Source organism: Prunus persica, chromosome G1, assembly GCF_000346465.2.
Source record: "Prunus persica cultivar Lovell chromosome G1, Prunus_persica_NCBIv2, whole genome shotgun sequence".
Classification (NCBI taxonomy): Eukaryota; Viridiplantae; Streptophyta; class Magnoliopsida; order Rosales; family Rosaceae; genus Prunus; species Prunus persica.
Window position 1 is genome coordinate 11,169,816 of NC_034009.1, and position 6,252 is coordinate 11,176,067.

The 6,252-nt window shown below is 36.3% G+C and overlaps 1 long non-coding RNA gene across 1 annotated transcript; it reads right to left on the minus strand.

The window, feature by feature from the left end:
• Nucleotides 1,607–6,252, minus strand: LOC109946702. The gene is made up of 2 exons (XR_002269793.1): nucleotides 5,622–6,252; nucleotides 1,607–1,919 (listed from the first exon to the last, which is right to left on the minus strand). It is a non-coding gene; the product is annotated as an uncharacterized LOC109946702 (long non-coding RNA).

A 6,252-nucleotide genomic window follows, 5' to 3' on the forward strand; every position in this document is an offset into this window, starting at 1 on the left:
ATCACAGGATAAGTAACTCCATTAGCGTTAGCAATACTAGTTCTTGTGGGTTGGGTGGTACTTAGAAAATCATCATGGTCAAACGTCATATGATCGGTTGCACTGGAGTCAATGATCCATCTCGTGGAATCACTCATATTCGGAGTATGGAATACATAACTAGATTCACTTCTTGCACCTTCACGTCTTTTGCCATCTTTGAGTTCATCCCACTAATTAAGGTAGGCATGCAATTTGAAACAAGTCTCACGAGTGTGTCTCGGATAGTCAAAGTGCGTGCAAGTTTTCCATATGTCTGGATCTTTGTTTGGGAAGTCGTAATATGTGCAGCAGAAGATTCATATAGTTTGGGTCAATATCTGGGTCTGCATCTGAGTCAAGATCTGGATTAGGGTTTGATTCGAGGTTTGGGTCGGGATCTGAGTCTTGGTCAATATCTGGGTCATTCTTGACATCAATTCTTTTAAGATCGGGGTCGGGGCCTGGTTGTCTATCTTCAAAAACTGGGTCTTCTGGGTAGTCAATTCTTCAAGGTTTTTGGTTGGGGTTGAATTCTGGATCTTCAAAATTTGGGTCATCTAGGTCTTCAATTCTTCTAGTTTTTTAGTGTGGGTAGTAGAGGAATCGATGGTGCTACTTCCATAGGTAATGATAGGATCTTGATCCCTCATGGTTGCGTTAGCGTGTGGTTGGCTAGGGTTTAATAGCAATCCCAATATCGCCACTCTGATACCAAGCTAAAATATAAAACTTATGAGAGAATATTATTTGTGGAAATTTTCTATGCATTCTTCTCCTTATAGGAGGTCATATTTATAATACAATAAATTCTTGTATGTCTAGGAAAGTAATAACTCATAATTCTATTAAAGTAGGAAATCATGAATTAAAGTAAATCAATTACATTTAATATAGGAATCTTCGGTATGTAAGGAAAGTAAATACGGGTCCACAAGTCATGCCAACAGTAACTAGTAAACAGTTAATAATCATTCAGACATCCACACATGTAAACTACTGTTGTTAGCACTCGCTTTGTCTGAATTACAAGGTATTGGACTGGGATGTACGGAAATGCAAAATTGGAAAATCTAGCATGATATTTGCAACCAGCATATAAGAATAGAGATGATTATTCGACATGCTGCCTGCACAAAAGAATGAAAAAAGACAGTCATATGTCACAAACTCCCATCCTCGCTGGTGCATGTTCTTTCCATAGATGGTCTGGTTTGCCTTGCTATCTCTGACGTTCTTGCTTTCATGAGACGTGTATGTTGGCTTCTTTTATTTCAAGTTCCATTCTATATCTGTTGTTCTGTTTTTTGATGTTTTTCATTTGGATGTTGTCTTTGTTTTGCTGTATTCCGTTGCCTTTTGGCTTTTGGTATGTAATACAATTCTTATTCAGACCTTTAAAAAATTGTGATGGTAGCCAACGTGGTCTACACAGTGGAAGAGGCTCTGATTCGCAAACCAGAGGTCTCAGGTGCAAACCTCTATGACATTTTAGTTGTGTCTTATATGCGTGTGTGTGAGAATCCCTGTCTCCAAAATAGTGTTTTTTTTTTTTTTTTTTTTTCTGTGGGTCAAGACGTCCATTCAGTAAAAGCCCCAGGGAGAAAACATCACCTATGGAGAACAAGCTTACACAACAACCAAGAGAGGGAACACCTAATCACACACAGCAAGGTGATAGTCCAATCTTGGTCAAACAAAAAACAAAGAAATAACGCCTACAGAGGAGGGCCAGGCAAGCCATTCGAAACCAAAATACTGACAAGAGATTCTGGTGGCCTCCCAGCCCAGCAAAAATGAGACACCACTCTAGAACTAATCCTTGTAGCATCATGTGCTGCTCGGTTAACATTGCGAGGGATCCAACTCCACTTGATGTAGGACAAATTAAGGGTATATTCCTACGAAGGAAATTTTGGAAAAGAGGAAAAAATTCAAAATCAGAAAATTGGGCTTCAAATATGGAAAATTATGCTTAAGCATCAATTATGGTGCTAGGAAAAGAATGAATGCATATCGTTAGGATTTTCGAATTGAATGCATATCGTTAGGATTTTCGAGTTGCTTGATTTCTTGAGAAGATCTATATTATATTTATATTTCTAGAATAAATTATCAATCATGATATTATTTTCCTAATATGATTTTAATTAGGATTTTAATTATTTTTTTATTAGTTAAGTTTTAGGAATATTCTTGAACTTAGGATTTCCTACGATTTTAGGGTTTCTTTGTTTTCTATTTAAACGGGAGACTTTGGAAAAACCCAAAGGAGAGAGAAATTTTTTAAAAGAAGTCAAAATGGACAAAATTGCCCTTATTTATTTTTGGATTTCTTAATGAATCCTTTACATTTGCATGTCTTTGATTTGAAAGTCGAGAGGTTTTTCTGTCTTTTTTGAAAAAGCTTTGGCTTTTTCCAAAAGTGAAAGTTTTTTTATGGCTAAAACCTAAATTTACTATAGGTTTTTGACAAAAAAAAAAAAAAATACAAAAACAATCACAAACGGGGCCTTACTCCAAATGATCTTGAATAGCCAAAGAAAAGTGGCACAACATAGAAATGAGAATACACGATATTAGTGCCCCATCAAACCTCAAATTTCCACCTCAAATTTTCCCTGCTTTTGTCTTCTCCATCTTCTTATTGATTCAGACAGAGAGAATGGACCTCATCACCAATAACATGAACTACACTTGTTAGTAGGTTCAAAATTAAATTTGATCACCGTGATTTTAATTTTTCAGATTTCATCATCGTATTTGTAGTAGTTAACTAATTCAATTCAATGTTTCAATCCGTCAATTTGTTTAGTTAAAAAATACTTAATATTAAATTACAAATAATTAACCTCAATATAAAATTTAATATTTCAAAACAAAAAAATCCTCATGTCCCCATGTCCCCATGTTCTGCCATCAATCTCCTTCCCCACCTACCCCAACAGTACCCAGTCCAGCCATCCCTTCTTCTTACGCCCACCATCACCTAACCCCTTAGGCCACCTAACCACTTAACCCGTAGGATAAAAGTCGACCATGATCTTTAAATCTAGGAATAACGAAGTAACGCTTTTTTTTAAATTTAATTTTTTATACAAGTTCATTAATGTAAAGGCAATATAAGATACATAGCCCCATAGAGGGCTTTTGCAAACAATAGAAAGATACAAACAAAATAAATAAACTATTGTAATGCAATTAGCAAAATCAATTTCACATACTGAAAACCAGCTCGTCAGGAACTAAAAGACATAAGAGGTTCCATAAAACCACTATATTCGGTGTTGCAAGAAAATCATATGAGAGTTTAGCTCTCTATCAGTTTGGGATTCGGGGAAAGAAAACACCTATAAGTAGAAAAGCAAATCCTGCTCTATTTCCACAAAGACACATTTTCACAACACTCATAAACACCCCTAAACCCAAAGCACCAATTTATAGTAGATTCACAAAATCAAACAGCTCCACCCCTCACCATAGATATCTAATGGGGATCTACCTCATCAACCCCAAAATTACAAGGAAAACACAGCAGAGGCCAAACAAAGATAGTATTAAATTTTAGAGAGATGGATCACTGACACACTACTAGCAACACCGATATTGTCCTCAACTTAAGCACATATAAAGCCCAACAGGTGTGAGATTTTGTCACAAAAGGCCTCCGTGTTATTAGGAGTGGTGACATTCATTATATATGTATTTCATTTAGTGAAGTTTTTGATCTGAGACTTATATTCTTTAACACGTTCCCTCACATGGGGCCACCACATAGTAGGTCATACATGGAGCCAAAGTTCACATCGAAGTTAAACATTCAAGTCAAACACGTGAATACCATATATTGGGTAAGAGTAAACATTCAAACCCAACATATGAACACCACATGTTGGGTAAGGAGTAAGGGTAAATGCCTAATAAATCAACCTGACTCTAATACCATGTTAAATTTCAAAGAGACGGGCGAGCAGCCCACTACTAACAACACCGATATTGTCCCCAACTTAACCACTTACAAAGCCCAGTAGATGTGAGGTTTTATCACAAAAAGTCTCGGTGTTATTATGAGTGGTGTCATTCATTATATACGTATTTCAGTCAAATTTTCGATATGAGACTTATATTCTTTAACAATAAATCTACACAAATCTACAAATATCCAACTAAAAAAGTTGGTAAGAAAACTCTAGAATAACTAGGGTGAGACAAACCTTGCAAAATACAAGGGAGACAAAAGCCTAGACCAAAACGGCTAAGAAGAAAAGCCCTCTACAAATATGGGGGGTAGGTAACTCAGTTTATTCGTAAAATGGGATGGTTACAAGGTAAAATCCCAAAACAACTAGCAACAATGTTGTCCAAACTTAACCATCTAGGTCAAATATACAGTTGGGTCAAGTCCATGCATCCATCCAAAGTTGAGTTTCATCTCAAAGCCCTTGGAGCTACTAGTACTGAACCACCTACTTGTAAGCATGCCAGAAATTGCACCTTAGTCTTTATTTTTTTTATTTTTTTTATGGGTCTGCTTCACTTTGAATCTGCCGCATCTCAACCAAATCAAATTTTGATACCCCTTGTTGTGATTGTGTACACCACAAGAAGTTAGATCGATGTGTACACAATCCCAACAAACTCCAACTTTGCATGATCTAAGCCAAGCTAAGTGTGACACATGCTCCCATGAAACTCCACCTCATGTTACGATTTTTAAAATGACATATTGGGAATCTCATAAAATTATATAGAAGCAAAATAATTATGTGAAAAAAAGGTAATTTCGATTTCTTTCTTAAAAACTTGGTGGGGTGGGGAAATGGTTTTGTTCAATTGCAGCAGAATTTTGCCAATCGCCTCCTCATGGAGGGGAATGGAGGGGAAGCAGTGATTAATCTCATTCACTCATTCTTTTTCTTTTTTCTTTTTTCTTTTTTCTTTTCTTTTTTAAAATATTCAGATAGTGACATTGCTTATTGTCCAGCGGTTTGTATGGTGAATGATTCTCGGCCAAGTACTTGAAATTTACAGACATTAAACTTAGATTTTTTTATATAAAAAAAACATTTCACACTCAGGATCATGATGTATGTAAGATGTTGGAAAAATTGGATCTAATTGCTATATTTTAATCACACAAAAATTTAGAAATAATCATTCAATTCAAGCTTAAAAATTAACATATGCTTACTGTTGGAATAAAAAAATCACAAAAATCACAAAATATTGGAACGTGGGGGGAAGTTTGGAAAAAGGTGGGGGGAAGTTTGGAAAAAGGTGGGGGTCTAAACCAATGAAAACGTTCAAGAAGAAAACGGTTGCAGGAGGAAAATTGCAGGAGCACAAATACAAGAGGAGACATTTTCACAGGTATTTTGGATCCTGTCAATTAATTCTTGTTGGGTGGCAACCCTCAAATCATTTTTCTCGGATGATAAATCCATAATGGGTGGCAACCCTTAAATCATGAACAACAAATCCATGAAAGGATTCCTGTTTAATAAAGCTCTGCCGAGCAAAAGGAAATCCTTTGAAATGGAGATGGTGTTTGGAGGGTTATTTCCAAAAATGTACACACACAAAAAAAAAAAAGCGTGAATTACCTCTTGGGCTCTCTCACCGCTCCTCTCCCTCTCTGCTTAAGAAGGCCTTTATTTTTCTCTCTGAGCAAACTACATCAAAAAAAATGTAAAGGATGTTAGTCATGAAGAAAAGAATAGGCAGAGAAAAAAATGGAGATCTGTAAAAAAAAAGGGAGAGAAAATAGAGGCCATGTTTTTCTGTCACAGCCTCTCTCAAGAGCACAAATCCAATTTGGGTACAAAACCCACAAACATAATCATGGAGGGATTTAACCTCACAGCAAATAAAAATCAGCTGTGTGCACAAAAAAGAGAGGAACAAAGCTTGAAAAGGGAGGCCACGTTTATGCAGCCTATTCTTTGAATTCTTCATCTGGGGATTGTTTGCGAACAATCAAAACCACGGAAGGAAGAAGGAAGGATGGAGGTCTTTAAAAGAAAAAGGATAGCCACGTTCCTGTTGACAACTTATGGATGCGCAGCAAACCAAAAGCAAAGAAGAAAAAAAAACAAAAAAAGGAAGCAGCAGCCAAGAAGAAACAGAAGAAGAAAAGCCAACAAGCAAAAAAAAAAAAGGGGAAAAGGGAAGTGGCTGACGCCACTTTCTTGAAATTGGAAGAAAAAGTAAAACAAATGGGACAAAAGACTTGGT